At 44.9% G+C, this 25693-nt stretch overlaps 1 non-coding gene across 1 annotated transcript; it reads right to left on the bottom strand.

Moving 5' to 3' along the window:
- Window positions 1–14994: 14994 nt before the first annotated feature.
- On the bottom strand, window positions 14995–15077 carry trnal-uaa (transfer RNA leucine (anticodon UAA)). The gene has a single exon. It is a non-coding gene; the product is annotated as a tRNA-Leu (tRNA).
- Between the last annotated feature and the right edge of the window lie 10616 nt (window positions 15078–25693).

Genomic DNA, 25693 nt, shown 5'->3' with positions numbered 1-25693 from the left:
TCGACACATCACCGCCACCCCGCCACCCCAGCCCGCAGCATCAGCCGCTATCCGTACACATTCTCTTTTCTAGTAACCGATCTGCACATAATACGTCAAGTGTGAGTTAGCCAACATTTTACATTTTCGCAATATAAGTATCTTTCATATTCTCAGCTCTGAATTATGAAGTGTCTCTGTATCCTATCGTTATCTCTTTGTCCTATCTGCCCCAAGAGTCCTTTGAGCAGTTGTCCTCAAAAGCGCTTTTAGTATCCTATAGGATTGAACACAGACATTGCTTATCCTTCTAATCTTTAATATAAATCACAGACTGTTAGATCGATATACTGTATCATTTCCGTAGAATATTATCCCAGCCCTATAAACAACGACTTTCTTCAATATTCTGCTCAAAGGACGGCTACTTCACTCCCAGTGTAAAGAATTCATGAATGTACTTCGTGGCGTGTATGAATTTTCTTGTTTCTTTAAGGAGCACACAAAGAACGAAGGTTTCTCCTGTACCCTTTGCGATTGCTGGAGAAGCTCCCTATTATGTTTACTGTGTACACAAAAGGCGTCACCTGTATGGTTGATAATGAACAGTAATCCGCAGTAATACGGACTGCTTACAGTAATACGATCATTAGCAGAGGGGAAAAGCTAGACCACTTAATCAATCAAGATTTCGTTGCTATTGTTTGATATCCGTTTATATGCAACACACACAAAATGCTAGAGGAACTCAGCAGTCGAGGCAGCATCTATACTTATGATATCCGTTTCTTTTGCCTTTTTCTGAAGTCTGCACGTATCCCCTACTTTGAGTTTCATAATGTAGTCTATGCCGTCTCGGGACTCGGAGGGAAGTCTTCTGCAGTTGTAGTGGTGCAAAATCAGTGAGGGAAGGACAGAGGGAATTGAAGAGAGCTAGTTTCAGAAAGAGAAAAACAGAGAAATAAAAATTTAGATGTAGGTAGAACAGAGACAAAGACGGGGGCAGGGAGTAGGAAATAGGAAAGGCGTCAGGGAGGACAGAGGAAGAGATAGAGATAAGAGAAAAAAGCAGAAGAGACATAAGTAGGAAAAACAGAGTTAAAATGGAGGGGTGGGAGGTGGGAGGAGGGAGTGAGGAAGAAGGAAGTGAGAGAGAATAAATAACAGAAGATAACAGATAGGCAGATACAGAGAGAGAAAGAGAATGAGACAGGATCCAGGGATAGGTATTGTGGAGAGGTTGGATGGTCAGGCAGTGGGAGAATGTTAGCGAATGAGAAAATCAGGAAGAGAAAGCATCGGAGAGAGAGGATAAGCAGAGAGGGATGGAGGCAGAGGAAAAGGAAGAGAGAGAAAGTTGGAATGAAATGGCAAGAGGAAGTGAGAGGAAGAACAAAGAAAGAAATATTGAGAGAAAGAAAGGGGAAGAAATGTGAGAAAACGAGGGGAGAAAATTGACAGCAGGAGGAGGACGTGTGAAAAGAGTCGACTGGGATTGTAATATTATATGATTTATCCTATTGGTCCCATAATCCCTTCTTCATCAGACAATTCATTCTGTCCCTATTGCCCTTAGCGTTTCTGTTGGTACTGATGTGAACTCATTCTCTTCCATTGGGGGTTCGCTATGTTAACATTAATGCGGAGATAAGAACAGAAGAACTAAGAAATAGGAGCAGGAGTAGGCCATGCGGTCCATCGAGACTGCCCCGCCATTCAATAAGATCATGGGTGATCTGTCCGTAAACTTAGCTCCATTTACCTGTCTTTTCCCCATATCCCTTAATTCCCTTACTATGTAAAAACCTATCTAACTTTTTATTAAATATATTTAGAGAAGAAGCCTCAACTGCTTCCCTGGGCAGAGAATTCTACAGATTCACCACCCTCTAGGAAAAACAGTTTCTCCTCATCTCCGTCCTAAATTTTCACCCTGAATCTTGAGGCAATGTCAGCTTTGTTACCAATGGAAACAACTTTCCTACTTCTATCCTTTGTTACCAATGGAAACAACTTTCCTACTTCTATCCTTTGTTACCGATGGAAACAACTTTCCTACTTCTATCTTATCTATCCTTTCCAAAATTTTGAATGTTTCTATAAGATCCCCCCTCATTTGCCTGTGCCAAAAAAATTTACGACCCTCTGCAGCTTCTTTCACTCCTGTGCAGTAGACCTCCCCCCCCCCCCCACCGTACCAGACAGTGATGCAGTCTGTTAGAATGGTATGGAAGTTTTTGAGTGTTTTTGCTGACATATCAACTCTCTTGAAACTGTTTATGGCCGGCATAACGTTGTGGCCCGAGGAGCCTGTAATGTGCTGTAGATTTCTATGCAGTATGTACTATGTTCTTAATGAAGTATAGTCGCTGTCTTGTCTTCTTTATAACTTCAACGGTATGTTGCGACCAGGTTAGGTCCTCAGAGATCTTTACATCCCGGAACTTAAAACTGCTCACTCTCTCCAATTCTGATCTCTCTATCTGAATTGCGTGTGTTCCTTTGTCTTACACTTCCTGAAGTCCACAATCAGCTCTGTCGTCTTTCTGATGTTGAGTGTAAGGTTGTTGCTGCCACTAGTTGGCATATCTCGCTCCTGTACCCCTTCTCGTCTCCATGTTAAATTTTACCAACAATGGTTGTATCATCAGCAAATTTATAAATGCTATTTGAGCTATGCCTAGCTACACAGTCATGGATATAGGGAGAATAGAGCAGTGGGCTAAGTACACACCCCTGATGTACATATCCTCGCTCCCAATTGAGGGAGGTAGAGAGGCCCAGGTTCTGTGACTTATCAATCAGTAGTATGGGAATGATGGTGTCAAATTCTGTACTAAAGTCGGTGAACAGTATTCTGTTATAGGTGTATGTATTGCACAGGTGGTCTGTGTGAAAGGCCGTGTGAAGAGCCGTTGAGATTGCGTCTGCCATTGACCTATTGTGTGGGTCCAAGTCGTGGCTGAGGCCGGAGTTCAGTATAGTCATGACCAACCTCTCAAAGCATTTCATCACTGTAGGCGTGAGTGCTAAAGGTGATAGTCATTAAGGCATCTCACATTATTCTTCTTAGGCATTGGTATAATTGTTAACTTTTTGAAACAAGTGGGAACTTTCGCCCGTAGCAGCGAGAGGTTGAAAATGCCCTTGAATACTCCCGCCAGTTGGTTGGCACAAGTTTTCAGAGCCTTACCAGAAACTGCTCCATATTATCCTGAAAGAACAACCAGAGTGAAGCTTCTGTGAACGTCCTTTTTGAGAGTGTGTACCATACCTCTTAAATAAGGGGACCATAGAAACCATAGAAAAAACTACAGCACAGAAACTGGCCTTTTGGCCCTTCTTGGCTGTGCCACACCAAACTGGATGTTTCTCGTTTGCTCTTTACCATCGTTGTAGAAGCTCCCTAGTCTGTTTAGTGAGTATGCCAGACATGGCGATTAGATGCTTTAACAACAAATCATAATGACAATAACCAGGAATCCAAGTACAGTGTTACGATCATTAGTCAAAAGAGAAAGGCCAGGCCATTGGATCATTCCAGACTCCCTCTCCATCCTTTAACATATACTTTCACTTTTCCAAATTCTCCATAAACTATAATTCGGAATTCTCTAAAAGTACAAATGATTTGTATTCCTTCTCTGTGATTTTTAGCGACTCAATGCCCCCAAAGCTGGTTAGCGCGGTGGAGGTACATCTTTACCAAAGGTGGTGTAAAGCGCTTCTTCCCTCAGGTAGTCAGCAGGTGACCCTTGGGAAATGCGTACTTGCTACATTCTGGAAAATCCTGATCAAGGTCGCGTGAAGCGATGGGAGCAGGTGATGGATAGACGTATGAGCAGATGGTGCATATCACATATCTTGGCTATCCAACCACTTACCGCAGGCAAACAATCTCTGAAGCGTATTGATAATAAGGGGAGTCCCTGTTTCTAAAGACACTGCCCAGAAAAAGGCAATAGCAAACCGCTTCTGTAGAAACATATGCCCAGAATAATCCTGTTCGTGAAAAAATACATTATTGTATATGCCATTCGACACGGCAAGTAATCGAAGAACGGACCTCCAAAACAGCCTGCAGGAGAGCAATACTAGTCAACAATCTCTTATAGAATTTCAGCATTGTTTGGATTATTCAGTAAGTTCATTATGAAGGGATGAAAGTGGAGGGTAACAGAATGAGATCGTGAGAGGGAGGAATAAAGAGAAGAAAATGGGAGAAAGTGAGGGAGAAGAAAAAAAGTAAGGGAGAGGGAAAAGAAAAAGGAAGCAGATGAGGAAGGGTGATTAATGAAGGGAATGAAGGGAAGGCGATAGGGTGTTGGAAGGATACAGACAGCAAGATCGTCCGCGAGCAGGGCCGAGAGTGAGAAACTGAGGGACCCTGTTATACTTGTTCACTCTAATTGTTTTCGTGATCAGCTCACCTTCAGTAAATTACCAATTAGGTGTGAGAGACGCGCTACATGTCCCCCTGTGAGTATCTGCTCATCCTGACATGCTTTACGATCAGATTTTCATAATGTCGGATTGTTGATTGTAATGCGGACACGATGTTCCCCTGTGGTGTTTGCTGATCGCAGCGACTGCTCTGCCTGGTGAGTCTCTGTCTAATCGGGTAACACGTGTTCTACTTGGTCGGTGCGATCCGTGCGCTCGCATTCTCTGAGATTTGTTGCAGGTAGGAGTGGGACAATCCGTTGACTCAGGATCGGAGGGTGTTAATGATCGAGGAAGAAGAGGGAATGCCATTGAGCTGCAGCTACTTGGAAGCAGGCAGAGATTATCTGTGTAATTGCTACATTCTGGAAAATCTCCGAAAAAAGCCCTGGAGGTGCGAGTCGGTGTGATGACAGTCCATTCAGGTTTTCAGGTTCTATGGACGAAACTGGGCAGCAGTTTAAATAAAATATCTCCGGTTTCCTGTGCCATTGTCTGCCGTGAACCTTTGCGCCGTTGATCCCGCGGTGTTCCATGGCGACGGCGATCCTGGAGGAAAGCTCACCCTGAGTGTAGTGAGCGTTCGTTCCAGGTAGCGCCCTCGTTTCCACTCTGAACATTCAGCAAGGCCCGTCCACAGGAACCGCGCAACAAGGCACACTCTCTGGAATGAGGCTGCAGGGACATGAAATTCAAAAGCCTCACCACACACACCTTGCCCGCCCAGCAATACCGAGCAAGTATTTTCCTCTTTCTCCCTGTCCTGTGGCGTGTTCCTTATTTTCGGATGTGGACGGAAGTAAGGCGAGAGATAAAGATTATGTGTGAACAGCATTTTGGCATATAGGGCGTGTGATGTGGAAGTCGGGGCAAGGGAAGATGGCGGCGAGGGGTGAGGTAGAGAAGGAGACTGAGGGAGATAGAGTGGGAGAGAGTTAATCAAAGATGGAGATGTAGACAGCAATGAAGACGTGACGAACCAGAGAAATGGTGGTCGGGAGAAAAGCGAGATGGAGATGAAGGTAAATAGATAGATAGAGAGAGACGGAAGATGCGCAAGTGGAGGAGAACAAGAGCGAGTGAAATAGAGAGTGCGGGACGGTGAAAGCAGGAGAGAGGAATGGAAAGGAAGACCGGAGAAAGGGAACAAGAATCCATGAAGGGAATAGCGATGGAGTGGAATGCGAGCGTGCAAAGGAGGGAGTGACGGAGTAGGAAGAGAAAAGAAGGAAATAAAAAAATAAGAGGAAGGGAAGGGACGATATATAGGGAGGAAAGAGAGGGGAAGAAAAAAGTAATGAAAGGTAATAAGGAAGAAAGAGCGACACAGATAAGAAAACGAGAAAGGAAAGGATAGCGATGAGGAGCCTAATATAGTGAGAAGCGAAGATAGAGAAATATTGCGCAAGTAGAAAATCTAGAGAGCCGGAGTGAGGGACATAGAGATTGAGGAGTGAGTCTGTAAATGAGAGACAGAGAGCGAAGAGGGACAGAGAGAAGTAGCAGATCAGAAAGGGTGAGTCAGAAGGTAGAGTGCGTGGAAAGCAGTGAGCGAGATTGTAAATGAGTGGGAGAGACAAACGAAACCAAACCCCATTCTGGTTGGTGACTGGGTTTATTGCGCTCACCAATAAATTGCCTGACAGAGCACCGCCCACCCCCCCCAGCATTATACCAGTTGAAAGGCGTCGCAGCTCTGATCTTACTTTCCAATATCTGTCAACGGCCTGCAGTTATTGGAAGTAAGCTGTGTTTTGATCGAACTTGAAGCCAGACGCCATGTTTTCCCTCTGTTCTTTGCTGATTATGTTGGCTGTTCTGCCCAGTGAGTATCCGCGCGAACGGCGTCTATCTGTTCCGTGTGCCCTGTCAAGACCGAGCTGTTCATGTATTCTCATCTTTTGTTTTTGGCAGGAGCGACTGGGAAAGATTCAGTGACCCAGCGGCCGCAAAAATTAACGGTTGAGGAAGAAGAAACCGTAACTCTGAACTGTAATCACAGTGGCATTACTACTTATGTTTTTTGGTACATTCAGCATCGCGGAGAATCTGTAAAATACTTGCTGAAATCATATGCTGCAGAAATATCTCCAGAATCTCCAGCGCGGTTCACTGCTAGTGTGCAGAAAGACAGCAAGACAGCGAATTTGAACATCTCTGGTGTTCTCGTATCGGACTCAGCCGTGTACTTCTGTGCCATAGGGTACACACTGTTGCAAGGAACCGACGGCCCTGCACAATATCTGTTTTCGGGGTGATACGGTGAGCCGTCGCTAGAGGGCGCCGGTTGCTGGAAAAAGGGAAGCGGCGCGCCCGAGTATCTGCGAGGATGATGTGCTTTCCTGAAAGTGGGTAAAATTCAGTAGCAAAAGATACCTGTAAGGATGTCAGATTGTTTGGGCAAAAATGGCCAGCGGCCCATTATATAGCCCCGAGGCTCTTCTGTCGGATTCCGCTGCATACCCAGAGGCAAAGACGTCCTCTGTCTGCTTCAGTGGCTTGTCCATTATTTGCCGGAGGAGTGGAAGGCGGAGAGCGATGTGTATGAGTGTGCATAGCGGTTTGCGAGTGGGGAACAAAGGGAGTGAAATCCAGTGAAAGAGGTGGAGATCTTATATGGTAAGTAAAATGGAGTGAGAAAGAGGGAGTTTAGGAATGAGCGAGTAAGAAAGTGAATGAATAAGGGAGACGTAATTGCAATGAGGAAGTGAAGGAGCGAGAGAGATGGTAATCGATGGATTATTAAGCAGAGCGAGAGAGAGGGTGGAGAAAGAAACAGGGAAGGAAAGACCCAGAGGAAGCAGAACATAAGGGTGTATTGACGTCTAGCCACGGTAACGACAAGCAAGGGAAGATAATTTTCTGTATAGCATTTTTGAAACCTTAGGCAGTTCGAAGTGCTTTACATAGAACTCAAACATTAAATTTCAGACAATGTAATAAAATCACATAAAAGATACGATGAATAGATTAAAAATGGAATACAGGCTACAGTACAGGATATTCTAATTAAAAGCTACAAAGGCAAAAAAAAGTTTTAAGCCTCAATATAAAAGAGCTTAAAATTGGGGTAAACCTCAGATCCTGTGGAAGGTTATTCCGGATAAGTGGTGTATAGTAACTAAATACTACTTCATCATGTTTAATTTTGACGACGGTGTCGATATGTAGAACCGTCCCAGATGACTTGAGAGCTTGGGAAGGTTTATAATGCAAAACGAGATCGGAGATAAATTTTGGTCCGAAATCATTCTGTGTTTTATAAACCGGCAGCAATATTTTCAAGTCAATCCTCTGATGGACAAGAGGCGATTTAGGTGATCTGAGAGCTGGGTTGATGTGTTCTGCTTTCTTGGTCTTGGTGAGGACTCCAGCAGCCAGCATTCGGAATGAGCTGAAGCTGTTTGAGGGATTTCTACAGAGACACGTGAAAACGGAATTAGAGTAGATAAGCTCACTAAAATTAAAGCATGCGCGAGTTTTACTATATGAAAGAACGAGAGAAAGGGAAGGAGCAAGACAGAGGGAAGACAGAGAGAAACTGAACGAAGGATGGATAGAATAAAAGAGCAAGAGAATGAAAAAATGAAGGGTGGAGTTGAGTAGGATGAGAGGCAAGAAGAGAGAGAGAGAGAGAGAGAGAGAGAGAGAGAGAGAGAGAGAGAGAGAGAGTGACCAACATGGAGAAATCCGATGAAAGTGCAAAGGGGAGGGAGAGAGCGGGTAGAGTAATAGAGATGGAGCAAGCACCGAGCAGAGGTTTGGAGCAAAAATGCGGGATAGTCAGGGGACATTGATGATGGTATGTGTGAGAAAGTGGGATAGAGTGATAAAGGAAGAATGGTACAGTGGAACAGAAATAGAGATGGAGAGGGGAAGGAGCATGGTAAAGAGTGACAGAGACCACAAATGAGTGAAAAAGGAGGAACAATCGGAGTGGGGAAAATGGAGAGTGAATGGATCATGCATATGAGGGAAAACAGCCAGCAAAGCTCATTCTTATTGTGCACGGATAGAATCAGTTCGGTGCTCACAACCAATCAATCCGTTCGCAGGCAGCACCCTCAGATATACACAAGGTCGAATGTGCCGCAGATATGATTTTATTCTCTCTAATGTCGGCCAAGGGTGTCAACTTATTGAAAGTAATCCGTCTCTCAGTCGCAATGGGGTACACCACTTCATGGAAGCTGCCCTCCAAGCTACTACCTGTGCCAACTTGAAAATATCTGTGCGTTCCATCGCGGCCAGTGGGGTAGAATCACGGACATCTTTCTCTAATGGTATTGCCGATGCAACCCGCACCTCAAGGGCTGCAAGAAGGCAGCAGACTACTCTTTGTCAACGGAAACGAGACATGTGCAATAGAATGGCGCTACAGACTATGAAGCATATATCCCTCAATTTAATCTGAAAGAGGCCCGCTCTGATCGGTAGAGTTTTTGAACCTCTCACCACCTAACACATCAGCCAGCACAATATGCAACTAGCAGGACAGGCTGCATCTCCCCTGTCCGTTACGAGGCGCTCCCAACTACGCTAGCTTCCGTTATTTAAAGGCCAGGAAACTGCTCAGTACGGGTAATTGTCATAGTCTCTTTCAGGACGTTACCTTTAATTGATAATCAACTTTTGGGCAGTAAAGTTAGCTTTGAGAAATAGTGTCACTGGCTGGAGGGAGCAAGAACCATTTAATTCTTTGGAATGACCAGAAGATCCTGACGTATATTCATGCAGCCAAGGCACTGAATTCCAGGCAGACCAGGTGGTCTTTTTTAAACGGATTAATTTCACCTTGATCTATCGAACAAATTCTAGGAATCAGAAGCTTGTTGCCCTGTCCCGCCAATTTGACAAGCCGAAACGTGAGGGGTAGCTAGCATCATTTTGCCCCAATCCAGGGTGGCGGCGTAAATTCATAGGGAAATCGACGCTCTTGTTCAGAAGGCCCAAGCGCAAGGGGAGATTCCCGAGAACGGTCCTGTTCGTTCCGAGTTCCGTCTAGCCACAGGAACAGTAATGAGGACATTCATCAAGAACGACCGCACACGCAGGGATTTCCAGGACGCTCAAATTTATCGGCAGGCATGGAAAGTGTACGCCCGGATCATCGATCCCTTTACCCGATCCCAAGGGCTACTCCAGCCCACACTCACGTTCCGCAGGACCTTGGGCATACATATCCATGGGTTTTTCTAAAGGCACTTAACATCCAAGAAGAAGTAGGATATGATCTTCATTGTCGAACGGTCTTTGAAAGCCTGCAATTTGATTTCCTTGGAGAAGCTATCTTCCGTGGCGGAGACGGCCGAGATTGTTCTGGACCAGGTCTTCCTGATCCACTGATTCCCGGGGTGAACATTGTTTCTGATCATGTTCCACAATTCTTATCACATTTCTGGAAGGCTTTCTGTAAGCTGATAGGGGCAACAACAAGCCTTTTGTTTGGGCTCATCGGCAGTCCAATGGCCAGACGGAGTAGACCAACAAAGATCTTGAATGTATCCTGAGATGCTTGGCCTCGAAAAGATATGAAGGGTGGTGTGACTATTTAACGCGGGCAGAGTTAACACGAAACATCTTACACTACTCGGCGCATGGGACGTCTCCGTTCGAGTGTCAGTTTGGTTATTCTCCGCCTCTCTTTCTGAAGCAAGAAGTCGAGGTTGAAGTCCCTGCGGCACAAGATCTGGACAACGCTGCAAGGAGAAATGGATGACGGCAAAATAGATTTTTCTCTACTCGGAGAGCGAAGAACAAGGCAAATGGAACCAGAAGTCTGGGACTAGGCAACGGGTCTGTCTGTCCATTCATGATTTGCCTCTGCGAGTGGAGGGTAGAAAATTGGCGCCCAAGTTTATTGGTCCTTTTAAGAACCCAAGGAAAGTAAACCCGGTGGCTTACGCCTTGCGGCTCACCAAGACCTCACCTTCCACATCTCTGAATTAAAACTTGTCTGCACCGGCCCCTTAGTCCCACCAACTTCGGCCCACATCTATTGAGGGGGAACTGGTTTCATGGTGAAAATACTTTATAACTCGCCCGCCTTTCGAGGTTTTCGACAATACGGAGTGAACTGGAAAGGAATCGGACCGGAAGAAAGGTGTTTGTTGCTGGAAAGAGACATCCTGGATCCGACTCATCCGCGATTGCCATCACCGCCTCTCCGAGCAACCCGGACTGTCAGGAGTCAACCGGAGGGGAAGGTGTCCTGTTACCAACTACGCCGGCTCGAGGTTTTGGACGCTCAAGTGCTCCAGAGTGCAATTATCTTTAAGGAGGAACTTATTTAGCCGGAGGGTTGAAAAGCTATGGAATTTATAGTCTCAAGCTGCTGTGAAAGCCAATTCTTTGGATATTTTTAAAGCGGAGTTAGCTTTTTTTTATGGGCTTGAAAGGTTACGGCGACAAGGCAGGGGAAGGAGGTTGGGAGGGATAATAAATCATCCATAATGGATAGGCAGAACAGAGTTGATTGTCCGAAAGGCCGAATTCTACTCCTTTGTCTTATTGTCTTATCATGTTAAGGTTGGCAGATGGCTGGATATTAAAGGAATTAAGATCAAGGTCAGAGTCAAAGTTCAGTTTATTTTCATATGCCCAGTTGCAATATAAGTTTATCAGCAATATCACGGCCGCATAACATTAGAAAAGCACAATTCACAGGAAAAATATAAGTGAAAAAATTAATAAAGAAAGAACACAATTAGAACAAGGAATATTGTCCAATCAGCTTTTCTATTAAGGTTCAAAGGTACAAGTTAAGGTTCAAAGGTACAAGTTAATGTCAGAGAAATGTATACAATATACATCCTGAAATGCTTTTTCTTCGCAACAATCCAGGAAAAACAGAGGAGTGTCCCAAAAAATGAACGACAAGTTAAATGCTAGAACCCCAAAGTAACCCCCTCCCAACTCCCCTCCCTCACGCGCGTTAGCGGCAGCGAGCAATATCCCCTCCCCCACACCGTCAAAAATAAAGCGCACCCGCTACCAGCACTCATGCGTGAGTAAAGCAATAGCAAACACACAGACTTGCAGTTACCCTAAAGACAACATTGTTCACCCGATTCTTCTACATGCTGCAAGGCTCTCTCTCTCCTAATAAGGGAGAAAGAGGTGACTCCATTTTTCAACGAGCGAGCAGACAGAATAAACAACGCGCTGGTTTACGATGTTAAAAGTCCGTAACGTCTCTTTCCTCGAGCTCTGTGCCGGAGGATCGTAAAAATCCCTGGTCCCCAGGCATACAGAAGATGTTCCGACTCCCTCAAGGACACACGGGTCTCCTGTGGCGACACGGACCCTTGATCAGCCCGTCTCCAGTTCCGCGAGATCCCTGGCGTCTGAGTCCGTGCGAAATCTTAGGAAGACTTCGGCATGCCGTATAGCGGCCGATTGTGGAACCCCAAGAGCGGGACCCATTCCCGCAAAGAACCATAGTAAGCATGTATTAGTTGAAAAATAAGTATTGTCCACTGCCTTGGGAATGACTTACCACGCCCTCCATCGAATACTGCAATGGGATATTTTTCCCTGTTTATTCATGCATTCAGCATGCGAAATTTGCACTATCTGCAGACAGCATCTTTTTGAAATTCTTGATTCCACAGATTATTTTGTTGTTATGATAGACAACTTGAATATGAACACAACTATAATTTCTGGCTACTGGAGATAGAAGAAATTTAATTTTATTGAATATGATGCATTTTATTTGTAATGGTTCAATAGTTCAATTCAGCTTTGTTCATTATATTCGTTTGTACTCAGTGACTAAGGCTTCTCGCCTCAGCGTCCAGCAGTAATCAGCCAGTAGTGATGGATTTCAGTTACACTGCTGCCGTTTCTCCATGACTACAATGTCCTGGTGAAATTTTTCACCAAGCTCGTCACTGCCAGTGCTAAGATTTTGAGCAAGGAAGTTTAAATGGGAATTCAGAAAACGAATCTTGGTTTTGTATTCTTGAAGCATGGTGTGAAATATCTGCAAATGCATTGGTGGTCTATAGTTGTCAAGAGAAAAATCAACAACATCCTTGATTGCTTCCATGCAATTTTCTCCGGTCCCAGTAGAATGTCTTTGAATTGCCTGTCATTGATGACCTATTTGATTAATAGACCAACATAAAAGCCTTCCTTAATCTTGGCCTTGGTTATTCAGGGAAACATTTGTCTCAAATATTGAAATTCTTCACCTTCGTTGTTCATTGCTTTTGCAAAAAATTTCCTAAGCCCTGGTTCTATATGAAGACAAGGCAAAAACATTGTTTGTTGGATCTACATGTGGCTTACATGGTACACTTTCGTTTCCTGGAACCAATTGCTTCCGGAGTAGCAAATCCTTTTAAATACAATGAGATTCTTTGGCACTGCTGTCCCAGTTGTAAATGAAAGAGATAGCACTTAGTCTACACGAGTTGCATTCCTGGTAGCAGCGACACTGCTTTTCGATCACCACGGATGTTCCAGTTGTAGTTGCTGTACTGTACGTGTCTCAAAAGGCCTTCCAAATTTTGGGAGTGTTCTTTCACATGTGCTGCATAGCCGATTGATATTGAAGGGTGGACATTGCCATTGTGTGCAGCAGCGCAGCTTTCAGCTTCACAATGAATAATCAATACAATGATAACATTGCGTGAGTAACGCTGGCAACCCAAATTCTTCAAAAACCCACGAATGACAATGCAGAAACACAGGTTATCAACCTGACTAAAGAATTGCGTCAGACTTTTTTGGAGCCATACTCCGTATTTGACAATATATCAGAAAGTATTGCGGCTGTCGCAACCTGGTGAGACAATTTGCTATTAGAAATACGCCTAAAAATACAATTACTTTATTATAATGAGTTCGCACAATATGCTATGCGCGTAGAACATGACCATCAACATGATCAGAAACTGATATACATGCAAATACGAAGTATAGCGTAGTGTAAGTGTGATGCCTTATAGCCTTTCTAAAACCTGTCCTACCTTGCAGCCCCTGCCTTGCCTGAGCATACCCAGGCATGCCTGGACAAGGTTAGAAAACCATCAGTTAACATTGTGTGCAAAATTTTTAATTGATTTTGAATTGTGAATTGAAATTATGCATTTAAAAATGTTGCATTATAGGCAAATTTCATGATGATTTTCATCGTCAGCAACTCAAAATACACATGATACACGCAAAAGTATTCAGAAAACACAGTCAGTAATCGGTGTATTTGGAACATTTTAGTTATAGCACAAAGCCTTTAGCTAGTTCTGATATAATTCTTGACTGTCGCCGCTTTGTCATCTATTTCCAACAATTTCGTTTCCTGAGCTTTTGATCTGCCCATTACGTCCCATTGGATTCCAAACTCCTTTCTTTAATTCTGTTGCCCACAAATTCCTCGGATTACATTCCTTCTTATTCAGCCCTTCTTCCACCAATCACCTCCTTGGCTCTCAGACCCCATACCCCATCACTCACCTTCCCCCTCACCTGATCTAACCTAGCACCTGCCAGCATCTAACCTTTATTCACATCCTTTCCAGTACTGAAGGGTCTCAGCCTGAAACGTCGAGCGTTTATTTTCCTTCACAGCTGCTGTCTGACCTGCTGAGTTCCTCTAGCATTTTTTTACCTTTACTCAGAGATTGTTTAATTTTGAAGTCCTCGCCCACGAAGTCTTGGCCTCTGAGTTCCTTGTGGGATGAGGATTCTGCATCTGGAGGAATACCAGGAGGTGAACAGAATAAGAGGGGAGTCACAACGTGTTGTACGTCAAGGAAACAGCCCCTTCGGCCCACTGCTCCAAGGCTGACCACCTTGTCTCTCTGTGTGATGGGTCACTGACCACTTGCCTGCTTGAGTGTACCTTCAACGACTCCCGATGATTGGATTAATTCCACATGTGTATAATCCTCTTGAAGGCTGTCTCCACTTCTATTCCCACCGTCTCCTCCGGCAGATCAGCCCAGTTTCCGACAGCTGAATTTATGATTGAACCAGGGTGACCAGCGCTCTGGCGCAGTGTTGCTAACCGCTGAGCCGTTCGGTAGCCTTTAATCTCCTTGGTCCCCTTGAATGCTGAAACTCTTCTCCCTTAAAAGCCCCCTTTAACTCTCACAATCCGGGCAATTTACAATAGCCAGTTAACTTATTCTGGGCGCAAAACTTGGAGGGAATGCTTTCTCTTCGCAGCAACACGGAGAGCCAGTTATCGGATCTTCCCTTTCTCCTTGCCAAGCAGTCAGAACGAGACATGAATCATTACTTCAGCAGCTCTCCCTTGGAATGAGCAGCCCTCAAAACTTTATTTAGAAGAAACAAACTATTTTTTTTCCAGCATTTGCAGAATCTGTTGTGTTTGGGGTAACGGAAAACTGTGGGGTTTACAGTCGGATTTAGGGATCGCGACACTTTGAGGTCTTCCGTCTTATTTTCGTTCATATCAGATCACGTGGGTAGCTGGTGTTCGAACGCGTCGGAAATGGGATGGCTCCGTCCCGAATTGCCTCGCAACTGCGTGGTGTGGAAAATATATGCGACGAAATATGTTTACTCTGAAAAGAGATCGTTGTAAAACTGATAACGAATTACCAGGAGTGGAGTTCGAACCCACGTGAACATTCGTTCATTGGATCTTAAGTCCAACGCCTTAACCACTCGGCCATCCTGGTCTGACAAATAGAAAACCGCGTAAACCCTTACCGACCAATTGAAAAACTTTCTCGGAATTCCTGCTCGGATACTGCTGTATGCACTGGGCTGTCGTACCCGTGTGGAATCGCTTTCCGTTAAAAGGATAATAATTCAACTTTCTTTATATTTCAACTTTCATCTCTTCTTGTTATTTCATTCGTGGGCCATAACACATATGCAAGTATACAAGGTTAAGATCTGAAGACATAGAATTAAGAGGAGAAGAAATAGATTTTTTAATATAGAGTGTTTAGTGATAAGTTTTTTTTTACATACAGAGTGGAACCTCCGCGATTTGGTGGAATCAGATGCAATCACTGAACTTATGATGCAATCCACCAGGGAAACATAAGACTGGGTGAGGTAGATAGATAGAGGTAGACTGAGAGAAATATTCGCAGATTGGAGCTGGAAGCTTAGAGGGAGATGATATCGCGGCTGCTGGAGTTTGAAACAGTGAGAATTGCTGCAGATCTGGTGCAGGGTCAACTCCTGCCTCCTCGTCCGCTGTGAGTTCTGACCCAGTGACCCCACAGACCGGGTTCGATGCGGTTAAGCACATGAAATTATTGCCAATCTTTCGCGCTAGTGAGGTGGATTCGTAGTCCAGCACCTTTGAGCACATAGTTGTGTCATTGCAATGGCCTAATGATGTTTGGAAGGTAGGTGCCGAGACTAATACAGAGAGAAAAAAGGCAGGTGACCAGAACTGAACACAGTACTCCAAGGGCGGTCGCACCACGGTCTTATGTAGCTCTAGAATTTCCTCACGGATCTTGAACTCAACTCCACAGTTGATGGATGCCAACGCACCATACGCCTTCTTAACAACACTGTCAATCTGCGGTACAGGTTTGAGTGTCCTGTGGATCCCGACTCCCAAGATCTCTCAGTCACGAAGTTCGGCGACCGTTGATGTTGTTCGGTCCATATTTGGAAGACTTGTGTTAGGGGTCCCGTCATCGGTGTGGTAGAGCTCAATACCAAAGATGGCGGCTTGTCTGGAAGTTGAAGACCGATGGTTGATATCCTGGGTCTGCAAGAGTCCAAGTCCAGTATGTCAGTCGGAGGCGTGATGTTTGCGAGCTTGCGAAGGCTAATCTCTGGAACTGTCCTGTGTTGCGGTTGGAATGCTCTGTGTGTGTGAGTGAGTGGGAGGGAGGAAAAGGGCTTGTTTCACTGATGTTGTTTTGTTGCTGTTGCTGTTGCTTGTGATTTGGTGCTGAACATTGTGGCCAAGCTATACTAGCAATGTAATGAGAGGCAGCAGTTACATGCTCCACCCAAAACATCTTTATGTTGCATTGGTTATTGACTCAAACAACGCTTGTCACCAGATGTTTCCGGACACATGAGATAAATTGATCATGGGGAGCAAGGACATGGCAGACCAATTGAATAATTACTTTGGTTCTGTCTTCACTAAGGAGGACATAAATAATCTTCCAGAAATAGTAGGGGACAGAGGGTCCAGTGGGATGGAGGAACTGAGCGAAATACATGTTAGTAGGGAAGTGGTGTTAGGTAAAGGCAGATAAATCCCCAGGACCAGATGGTCTGCATCCTAGAGTGCTTAAGGAAGTAGCCGAAGAAATAGTGGATGCATTAGTGATAATTTTTCAAAACTCGTTAGATTCTGGACCAGTTTGCTGAGGATTGGAGGGTGGCTAATGTAACTCCACTTTTTAAAAAAAGGAGGGAGAGAGAAACCGGGGAATTATAGACTGGTTAGCCTAACGTCGGTGGTGGGGAAACTGCTGGAGTCAGTTATCAAGGATGTGATAACAGCACATTTGGAAAGCGGTGAAATGATCGGACAAAGTCAGCATGGATTTGTGAAAGGAAAATCATGTCTGACGAATCTCATAGAATTTTTTGAGGATGTAACTAGTAGAGTGGATAGGGGAGAACCAGTGGATGTGGTATATTTGGATTTTCAAAAGGCTTTTGACAAGGTCCCACACAGGAGATTAGTGTGCAAACTTAAAGCACACGGTATTGGGGGTAAGGTATTGGTGTGGGTGGAGAATTGGTTAGCAGACAGGAAGCAAAGAGTGGGAATAAACGGGACCTTTTCAGAATGGCAGGCGGTGACTAGTGGGGTACCGCAAGTCTCAGTGCTGGGACCCCAGTGGTTTACAATATATAATAATGACTTGGATGAGTGAATTAAATGCAGCATCTCCAAGTTTGCGGATGACACGAAGCTGGGTGGCAGTGTTAGCAGTGAGGAGGATGCTAAGAGGATGCAGGATGACTTGGATAGGTTGGGTGAGTGGGCAAATTCATGGCAGATGCAATTTAATGTGGATAAATGTGAAGTTATCCACTTAGGTGGCAAAAATAGGAAAGCAGATTATTATCTGAATGGTGACCGATTAGGAAAAGGGGAGGTGCAACGAGACCTGGGTGTCATTATACACCAGTCATTGAAAGTGGGCATGCAGGTACAGCAGGTGGTGAAAAAGGCGAATGGTATGCTGGCATTTATAGCGACAGGATTCGAGTACAGGAGCAGGGAGGTACTACTGCAGTTGTACAAGGCCTTGGTGAGACCACACCTGGAGTATTGTGTGCAGTTTTGGTCCCCTAATCTGAGGAAAGACATCTTTGCTATAGAGGGAGTACAAAGAAGGTTTACCAGATTGATTCCTGGGATGGCAGGACTTTCATATGGAGAAAGATTGGATGAACTGGGCTTGTACTTGTTGGAATTTAGAAGATTGAGGGGGGATCTGATTGAAACATATAAGATCCTAAAGAGATTGGACAGGCTAGATGCAGGAAGATTGTTCCCGATGTTGGGGAAGTCCAGAACGAGGGGCCACAGTTTGAGGATAGAGGGGAAGCCTTTTAGGACCGAGATTAGGAAAAACTTCTTCACACAAAGAGTGGTGAATCTGTGGAATTCTCTGCCACAGGAAACAGTTGAGGCCAGTTCATTGGCTATATTTAAGAGGGAGTTAGATATGGCCCTTGTGGCTACGGAGGTCAGGGGGTATGGAGAGAAGGCTGGGGCGGGGTTCTGAGTTGGATGATCAGCCATGATTATAATAAATGGCGGTGCAGACTCGAAGGGCCGAATGGCCTACTCCTGAACCTATTTTCTATGTTTCTATGTTTGTTTAGGTACATTAATCTGATCTGACCTTACGGCTGATGTCAAGGACACTTGGTGGAAGTCATTAAGGTACATGAGACATAGCAGATCCTGCAGATTCTGGAATACTGAGAATTAATTACGACTGTTAATTTCTCTTCAAAGATTCTGGCAAACTAGCTGATTTCCTTCAGCTTTTTTTGTGTGAATTGTTAAGGCAGGTTGCCTTGGTTTTGTTGGCAGTGAGCTGATAGATGCCTTCTTAAAGCTGATGGCATCTCTAGACTGAATCAGGGAGAGATACAGCTGTCTGCAACTATCTCCCCCAGTTAATCCGAACAGCATCTAAGTACAGATTCCCAACAAATAGCCCTGCTATCCGGGCTAGATGCTTTCCACAGTTGCACTCTGCGGAAGACTAATCTGCACCTTTGAGTAGTAGTGACTTACACGGTGCAGGATTGCGAGAATGAGTTGGGGTGGGGTGTGGTTGTAGGGTGATGGTAGAATTTGGTGCCTCAGGGTCCTCCGGACTTTAATAGCTGCTGCAACATATGTTTGGTGCATTTAGCACCCTGGAGATGGCCTGAAATATTTTCTAAGAATATACGACTGAGAGGAATCCGTAAACATCCCAGTGGACCCAGTGAATTAAGTAGCGATGAGTATAATAGCAACGTGTGAAGACATTTAAAGGTATTCAGATCGTTACATGCGGAAGAACGGAATAATATGGGCCAAGCGTGCACAAATGGGATTAATTTAAGCAATTGGGTCGGAATCGACGTGCTGGGCAGAAGGATATTTTTCATCGTTCTTTGAAGCTCTTTAAGAGAAGAAGTTCCGTCTCCGAGATGGCCTGGTATGTTCTCCACCGCTCTGGGTAAAAGAACGCAAACGCTGCAATCAGATATCTCTCGACTTCTTACTCACGAATCGGCAATGGATTTCTGTTCCAGCGCGTCGGAGATTACAGACAAAAATATTGCACCGAAGAAGCTGCTTCGGGCTCTCGCCTGGGGAGAATTGTTACACCCCTTCCCTTGGTCACTCACAACTGAGCATGCACTAATTGCATATTAAAGACTATAATTGAAGTCCTGTTGATTAGATTAGATTATGAGGACTAGCAGTCCTCTTTTGCTGTCACTTAGTAATGCATGCATTAAGAAATGATACAATGTTCCTCCAGAATGATATCACAGAAACACAAGACAACCCGACAGGAAAACTGACAAAAATCACATAATTATAACATATAGTTACAACAGTGCAAAGTAATGACGTAATTTGACAAAGAACAGACCATAAGCACGGTAAAAAAGAGTCTCAAAATCTCTCAAAAGTCCCACATCTCACGCAGACGGTAGAAGGAAGAAAAAAAAATCCCCCTGCCATGAACCTCCAGCGCCGCAAACTTGCCGATGCAGCACCCTGGAAGCACCCGACCACAGCCGACTCTTGAGTCCGTCCGAATACTTCGAGCCCCCGATCAGCCCTCCGACACCGAGCACCAAGCATCATCTCTGTCGAGCGCTTCGACCCCGGCCCCGGCAACAGGCAATATGCAAAGCCGAGGATCTGGGGCCTTCCGCTCCGGAGATTCACTATCGCACAGTAGCAGCGGCAGCGAACCAGGCATTGGAGAAGTTTCTCCAGATGTTCCTCCGTACTTCTCACGTCTGTTTCCATCAAATCAGGATTGTGCACGGCTTCTACTTAACAAATACGATATTATTTCGGAGCGGCCGCGCGCGCTCCGTCACGCCGCCATCTTCTCCTCCCCTGTGTTCGCACAAAGAGAGAGAAAATTCGGACTATCTTCCGACAGGTGATTGATAAGTTCGCGGCCTTATGTAGAATAAGTCAATTTTTTAAAAACTAGCACATTTATCTATTAACATAGTTCCCTCCTACATTTACCCACAGTCGTGGATCATACTGATCTTGGACCTCCAGAGAGTCTCCACAGCGGGTGATTGATACGTTCGTGGCCTAAGGTAGAAGGAGATGAGTTATACAGCTGTCGTTACATGCATTTGAAGTTAATAACCCATCTCCTTCTACCTTGGGCCACGAACTTTTTTTTTGTAAATTATATTTGTATCTTGTATGATTGGCAGGTTTAATATCCGTGTGCCAACTGGGTTTGTGTTTTCTCCGGAGCTTGTCAAATTCCTCGCTGTAACCCACGTAGAAAACATTCACTGCCTTGCCTCCATCAACTTTCCCCGTAACGTTCTCCAAGAGCTTTCTGATTGGTTAGAAACGACCTATCGCTTACAGAGAGATACTGACTATTCCAAATCAATCCCCGTCTATCAAAACACTCACATATTCTGTCTCTTAGACTATCTTCTAATTACTGGCGCACGACTGATGTCAGTCTCACTTGCATGTAAAATCCCGGTTTATTTTTCGAGTCTTTCTTAAAGGTGGAGAAAGAGATAAGGGGTTGGAGAAGCTCCTTTCCAGCGCTTTATCTATTTCACCAATCGACTTCCAAAATCTTTATTTCACCCCTCCCACCTCTGTCGGTTTCACTTACTACTTTGTACTTCTTTCTTCCCTCCGGCAACCTTCTTACTCTGGATTCTCGTCATTTTCTCCTCCAGTCCTGATGAAGGGTCTCGGCCTGAAACACCGATTGTTTACTCTTTTCCAAAGATGCTGCCTGGCCTTCTGAGTTCCTCCAGCATTTTGTATGCGTTGAAAGCAATAAACTCCGCCTCTGTAATCTGTATAGTGTCCATTTCCCTTGCTGCTACTTTGCCTTGCCTTACTTCTATAGGCGGTTTCCGCCTCCTGAGTAAACACAGAAACAAAAGATCCATGTATGATCTCCTCCACCCCTTTTAGTTCCACGCAGTTACTGCAGTTTTTCATTCTCAGAGGACCATTTTTGTACCTTACCATCCTTTGGTTCTGTTCATATATGTGGGAGCCTATACGATTCTTTCTCTCCTTGTCTGAAAGTGCAACGTTATGCTATCTTTTAAACATCCCAATTTCTTTCTTTAGCATTCTTATGCATTTTGGATACGCCTCAAGTACCTCACTTGTTCCTACCTGCTCTGCACCACCGTTTCTTCTGAACCAGGGCGTCAATATCTGTCGAAAGCCAAGATTTCCTGAACCTATCATCTTTGCCTTTGATTCTGATGTGAATTATGATCACCTGATGGAAAATACTCTCCCTCAAAAACTTCTGTCACCTGCCCTGTCTCAGTTCCTCGTCAACTTCGCATTTAGGAATCCTGCAGATTCAATCACAGTATCTCGTTGAAACTTCTATGTACTGATTAAGGAAATGCTCCTCAGCAGATCTGACAAACTGCATCCCTTCTACTCCCTTTACAGTTTGGTTGTCCTAGTAAATCTACTAACACAAGCTTATATTTCTTGCACCAGTCTACGATCTCTCTACAAATTTGTCCCCCTAAGTCCCGCGGACTGTTAGCTGATCTATAATATAGCCCTATGAACGGGGTGATAAATTTCGTATTTCTCAGGTCCATACATAAAGCCTCAGTAGTCGAGTTTCCCAGTCTAACCTGGCTGGGCACTGCCGTAAATCCCCAGCGAGTAGGTGGAAAACGTCACTTCCGTGCAGTTCTCACATTCCCTAGAAGAAAGTCCAATGATCCAAACATCGGAAGCCGTCCCTCCTCCATTAACATGTCGCCACATGTTATTCTGTTAAGATCATCCCATTTCTGGTCTCACTCACACGTGGTATGAGTAGCAATCCTGAGATCACAACACGGAGGTACTGTCGTTTAACTTAGTACCTAACTCCCTGAACTCACTTTGAATTACCTCATCCCTCTTTCCACCTTTGTCACTAATACTGACGTAGACCACGGCTTGGTACTGCTTACCCTCCCACCTAAGAAACCTCAGGACTCAATCTGATATTTCCCTGACCGTGGCGCCAGGGAGGCAACATACCCTCCCGGAATTCCGTTATCGTTTGCAGAACTTCCTTTCTTTACTGCTAACAATGGAATCCCCTTTAACTAAAGCTCGCTTCTCCTCTCCCACTCCGAACTGAGCCACAGATCCGGACTGATTGCCAGAAACCGAACTGCTGTTTCTTTTGCTCGTTCATAACGTCGAACAGTATCCAACGTGGATTACTATAGAACTACTGTGCACTGGTTGTCTAACCTACTTCATCCTCCTGACTGTCACCCTGTTTCCTGTATCCTGCACCTTGGGTGTTACTAAATGCCCTGTTGATCACACCTTTAACTTCCCAATTTTACAGAGTTCATCCAGTTCCAGTTCCAACTCCTCAACGAGTGTTAGAAGCTGCAGCTGGATGGACTACTTGCAGGTGAAGTCATCAGGGACGCTGTAAGTCTCTCTGTCTCTCACATTCCACAAGAGCACTATGCAACGATCTTTCCTGGCACCCCTCACACGGACGCGCTCGCAGGACTAATTAACCCGGATGAAGAACTAGAACGGTGGATTAGTATATTCGCTGATGACACAAAGCCTGGGGGTGCTGTGGACACTTTGGAGGGGTGTCAGAGTTGCAGCAGGACACCGGTGGAATGCCGAACTGGACTGGACTGAGAAGTGACGGTTGGAGTTTAAGACAGATAAATGTGAAGTGGTTCATTTTTGAAGGGCAAATCTGAAAGCAAAATATAATATCAATGATGACTCATGGCAGTGTGGAAGATTAGATCGATCTTGTAGTCTCTGTCCATAGGGCATTCAAAGCTGCTGCACAGTTTCACAGTGTTGTTAAGAAGGTGTATGGTGTGTTGGCGTTCATTAATCGCGGGATTGAGTTCAAGAGCCGCGATGTCAGGTTACAGTTATATAAGATCTTGGTTAGACCCCAATTGCAGTACTTGGTCAAGCATTCAGGCCCGCTCTCAAACTTATTTGTTACAGGTTCGACACGAGCGAATTCGTTGTGCTAGGATCCGAAGGAATTAAAGTTCAAGGAATCTGCAGCTACACAGAAACTGGCTGAGACTATTTGTGACACGCCTGAAATCGTGGAAAATTGCTGGAAATTTGTTGACAATATTCATCACTGGAGATGCTATTCGGCCTGATGAAAGACCGTTCAGGATGTCGGGTTCTCAGGACAAGAATGGCCAACTGTTGCCATTTAAGTATTTCCGGGTTCCATGCCGGTTTGCACCGTGTAACGTTCTTCGAGCGCAACGGCAGATCTAGATAAGAACTTAATCTGATTTCAGCATGCTCTCGTACCAGAGGGAGCCTTCAGTCCGCCGTCATCATACATTACAGGCCCGTCCAGTAAACGCAGGCAGCAACACAGAGGGTACTCTAGGCTACAACACCAAGGGTCGAGATATTCAATGCCCCGTACCACCCACAACAAAGACATTCTTCATTGCTGTCCCTTATTTGCAACTTCGGACACGGAACGGAGGAAAGTGGAGCATTGCAGATACGAAGAAAACGTTTTAATGGCGAGAGATTGACCTCGGCGGATTCTTCATTCGCAGGGCGATGCCAACTGCAACGTGAAGAGACTGCACCCCTTGTTCCTCGGGGAATCTGCGAAGCGACGGCATGAACTTTCCATTCTCCGCTTTCAAATATCTCTGCCTTTCTGTTCTCTCTCCAGCTGATCCATCCATTTCCCTTGGACAATCCCTTCTTTGAAAATACCGCCCAAGTTTTCACCCTGTTTCTTTCCCCCTCTTGATCCAGGGCTGCACGCACTGTACTCAGTTGGTCATCTATCTCGACCCCTTTCGCAGGAACTGTTCACATCGGCCCCCCATCCCTCCTCTATCTGCTTGCACACTGTCTCACTTTCCTATCAGATTCCAACATCTTCAGCCCGATTTCAGAGAATAATGTCTCTCAACCCCGTCGACGTCCCTTTGCCCCAACACCTTTCACTGGGGAAAATCTCCCCCTGGCAGTTACGAGCATAAACCCCCTCAATATCCTGTATATCTAACAATGTTCATCTCTCTTATTTCCCACAGAGATTCACAACGTTGAATCTATAAGTTTTTTTGGTTGACAACCTCTTCAGTCCTATAAGCAACGAACCTACTGAAACATCTGCTGACATGACAGCCACCTCACCCCTCGTGAAGCTCCTTCGTCGAGAGTATGCCACTTTCCCTTTTAAATGAGGGAAACACACAACAGCAGAGGTCTGCCCTTTGTCCTTTACCATCATTGCAGTGTTCTCTACTCTGTTTAGTGAGCATGCAAGACATGTCGATCAGATGCTTCAACAATGAACCATTGATTCCAACGTCCTCCTCCATTCCTTAACAATCGCTTCCACATTTCCGTTGTCTGCTTATAACCTCCTCAATCCCTGTGATTTTAATCATCTCATGTCTCCAGACACATCGCAGAAGAGTAAAACCAGTCACCAACCTTTTCTGGAAGTTCAACACTGTACAATCATTATAATAGAAATTCTGTGTTTGTATGTTGCAGAGAGAAAGAATGTGAGCATGTTGCGCGTGCATGTGTGTGTGTGTGTGTGTGTGTGTGTGTGTGTGTGTATGTGTGTGTGTGTGTGTGAGAGAGAGAGAGAGGGAGAGAAGGGGGGGGAGAGAGAAAGGAGACAGAGTGATAGGGGTGTTGAAGATTTGTGGATGGCTGGACGACAGGGGAATGAGAAAAATAAAGATAATGAATAACAGAGAGGAAACGACAGGGCGAACAGAGAAAATTGTGAAAAGACAAAAGGAGACAGAGCAAAGCGAAGACCGAAAGGGTAAAGCGAGAGGGAAGCAGGTAGAGAAGTAGAGAGAGAATGCGAGAAAGAGAGAGAGAGAAATCGAGATAGGAAAATAGCTATAAGAGAGGAAGAACAAAAAAGAGGAAGAGAAAGATAAGGGAAAGGAGAAAGGGAAGGGTCAGGAAAGAGGTCAGAAAGAGTGACTAAAAGAGAGGAAGAAGAGAAGGAGAGGGTATGAGGGAAATATTGTGTGTAAGAAGACGCAAGAGAAGAGCTGAGAGTAAAATAACAGAGAGACTCTGTTAAAACACGCTCTTTCCAATTGGTTCCATAATTCTTTCATCTTTCAGTTGGGAGGCAACAAAGAGTTTGTGCACGGGAGCACTTAAATTACTGTGTGACCCCTAAAGGCTTTGCCTGCCTTTTGGGGGCTACGTGCAACTATCCATGTTTCAAGCCTTCAAAGTAATGCTCCTCAGCTCTTTCTGCGCTACGTCGATGGCTGTGACTGGTGCTGCTTCATGCACACATGCTGAGCTCGGGAATTTCAACATTTTACCTCGAACTTCTTCCTGCCCTGAAATTCATGGTCCATTTCGGACAACTCTCTTTCTTTCTCGAACTCCCTGTCTACATCTCGAGAGACAGAATATCTACCGATATTTTTTAATGCATGGTCCCGGTAATGTCTGCCTTTTTATTGGCTACGTGGGACAGTGATGTTCCAAGGCTTCCAAGATAAGGCTCCCCAGATATTTCTGCACTACACACTTTCGACAGTATTAGTG

This window comes from Mobula hypostoma, chromosome 10, assembly GCF_963921235.1.
Source record: "Mobula hypostoma chromosome 10, sMobHyp1.1, whole genome shotgun sequence".
Taxonomy (NCBI): Eukaryota; Metazoa; Chordata; class Chondrichthyes; order Myliobatiformes; family Myliobatidae; genus Mobula; species Mobula hypostoma.
Note: the sequence above shows the minus strand (reverse complement) of the source record. Positions and strands in the feature narration are given on the sequence as shown.